Raw genomic sequence first — 2915 nt, forward strand, 5'->3', positions numbered from 1 at the left:
ATAACATTATAAATTGTTTTACTTTTTTTTTTTTTTTTTTTTTATTTTACCAAAGTATAGGTTTTTAACAACACTGATTATCATAGCATAGGCTTCTGCATCAGACAGAAAAGTGACTTTATTATTACAGTCAGGAGGGAGAGGGATGTTAGAAACTTTTCTCCTCTTGCGGGGTGATGATGTTTTTGAATGGGGTAGCATCAAATCATCTTGAGACGGAAGAATTATGGTCAGCCTGCTTAAACAACAGGAGACTCCATCCAGATAAGCTGGGATATAGTTAAAAGTATGTCCATTGCATGTGAAAAACCATCCAGTGGGTAATAAGATATTACCAGTTATATGTGGATACTTTATAAGACTATAACAATTTAGAAGCCCTGACAATTGATGGCAACTTTTTTTAGTATAGTTTATAAATTGCACACAAGTTTTATTGAAAGTAACTATAGTCTTTGGGGTAACAAAATGTAGAGCACCAGGTGGTACATCACATAAGACAGGACCTCAATTAGCCAAGTCATAATATGGGGCAGGATTGGAAATGTGTTTTAAAAAGTTTAAATTTTTAATATCTTTTATAGGCTTGCACACTGGTCTTAGGCATGAACCCAGAATATATTGAAGATTTAAGGTTTGTTTTAAGCAGAAAGATGACAAATTAAGAGTGTTTGCCATCTTTACCCACATGTTATCATGGGAATTAATTATAGACACAGCAGGTATGGCTGACAGCGCATGAAACTCAGAGATCACATAATGTATAATAAGAACTGAAAAGAAAGTTAAGCCAGGCCTGTATCCTGGCATACTAATTTGACCTTGAGCAGATTGGGCATCTTTTTGATTGGCCATCTTGTGGAATTGTCATCTACTGTAGCCGGCTTAATGTGGGTATGATGAATCTAGTGTCTCTTTTTAGCTACTTTGACAGAGGTGAGCGTGCTCAGGATGACAGGATAAGGTCCTACCCAGCAAGGTCCCAATGTGGATGGATCTGGCTTTTTTATCTACACCAGAGAGCCAGGTTCTGCAGCCAGTGGACTGTAAAGTTTTTCTGATCTTGAATGTTGACAGCAGAAGGGGGAGTGTGGAGCCTGTAGAGTAGACTGTAGAGCCTGTAAGGACTTAACAAGGTCTTGATTAGAAATGGATGCCAGGATTTCCTCCCCCAGTTTGGGGATTAAGGGAGGTGCCCGACCATACATAGATTTAAAGGGAGTGATCCCGTGTACATAGGGAGTACAGCTGGCTCGTAATAAAGCAAAAGGAAGGAGACTCACCCAGTTTTTGCCAGTCTCCAACCCTAGTTTTGAAATGGTTTTTTTTAGAGTATGATTTATTTTTTTTATCTGACCTGAACTCTGAGGCCTATATGCACAATATAGCTTTTATTTTAATTTTAGTGCCTGGGACAGACTTTTAGTAACCTGGGCTAAAAAGCCAGACCATTTTCAGACCCCATAGTAATGGGCAGACCAAATCTGGGAATAATCTCTGTCAATAACTTCTTTGTCACTATCAGAGCTGATTCTGATCGGGTGGCATAGGCCTCTGTCCATCCAGTAAAGGTATCCACTAAAACAAGGAGGTAGCGATATCCTCCTTTTCCTGGACCCATTTTAGTGAAAACAATTTTCCAATGTTCCCCAGAAGATATAACTCGAGCGTGCTGTCCAGGTTTAGAAGTAATCTTGCTGGGGTTTACCTGGGCACAGCAGAGACACCTTTGGCTAGTTTCCTTAGTCATTTGATTCAGTTTGGGTATGAAGTAGGATTTTTGCAACAATTTAGCCAATTTATTTCCTTCCAAGTGAGTCCCTTGGTGTATCTGCTGAATAAGCTCCTGGTCTAGTGCCTCAGGAAGGAGAATCCTGCTGTCCAGCAGCATTTGCCAGCCATCCTGTGTTGGCGTGGTTTTTAAGCTTTTAGCCAACAAAAGATCTGCATCGGAGTAAGTGGGCTGATCCAGCGCTCTGGGTGGCAGGACAGGCAAGAGTGCCTTGAGTGGCCCCACTGGTTTTTGTGCCACTCTTTTGACTGTGACATCTGCCAGAGCATTTTCTCGGGTCACTGGAGAGTTTATCTTCTGGTGTCCCTGGCAATGGATAACTGCCACCTTTTTGGGGAGCCACACAGCTGCAAGCAAGTCTAGGGTCTCTTGGGCATTTTTGATCTTATGTCCACCTGTGGTTAATAGACCTCATTCTTGATAGAAAGCTCCATGTACATGAAGGGTAGCAAAAGCATACCTGCTGTCAGTGTAGATGTTCACCTGCTTATTTTGTCCCTAGAAGAGGGCCTGGGTTAAGGCAATGAGCTCTGCCTGTTGGGCAGATATCCCATGTCCCAAGACTTGGGCCCAGATCACTTGGTCTTCTGTGACCACTGCTGCCCCAGCATAATGTACCCCATTTAGGACAAAACTGCTTCCATCGGTGTACAAGGTAGCATCAGGATCGTCCATAGGAGTGTCTGTGAGGTCTTTTTTTAGGCTTGTTTTTGTATCAAGCACCTCAATACAGTCATGGAGTGGGGCCTCAGGATCATCATCTGGTAACAAGGTGGCTGGGTTTAAGGCTGTAGTGGATAAGAACTTAATATGGGCTGGGTCTAAGAGCAAAGCTTGATATTGTACAATCCATGTATTTGAGAGCCATCTTTTAGGAGGGCTTTTAAGAAGGTTCTCAACTGTGTGAGGAGCCACAATTTGGAGCTCTTGGCCTAATGTGAGCTTAGTAGCTTTCTTTGTCAAAATGACAGTGGCGGCTATGGCTCGCAGGCAGTTTGGCAAACCTGCTGCAGTGGGGTCTAGTCTCTTAGACAGGTATGTTATAGGTCTTTTTCAGGGCCCCAAGTATTGGGTTAGGACCCCTTTAGCGACGCCCTTGCTTTCATGTACATGGAGCTGGAAT

This window comes from Octodon degus, unplaced genomic scaffold (assembly GCF_000260255.1).
Source record: "Octodon degus isolate 3935 unplaced genomic scaffold, OctDeg1.0 scaffold00032, whole genome shotgun sequence".
Taxonomy (NCBI): Eukaryota; Metazoa; Chordata; class Mammalia; order Rodentia; family Octodontidae; genus Octodon; species Octodon degus.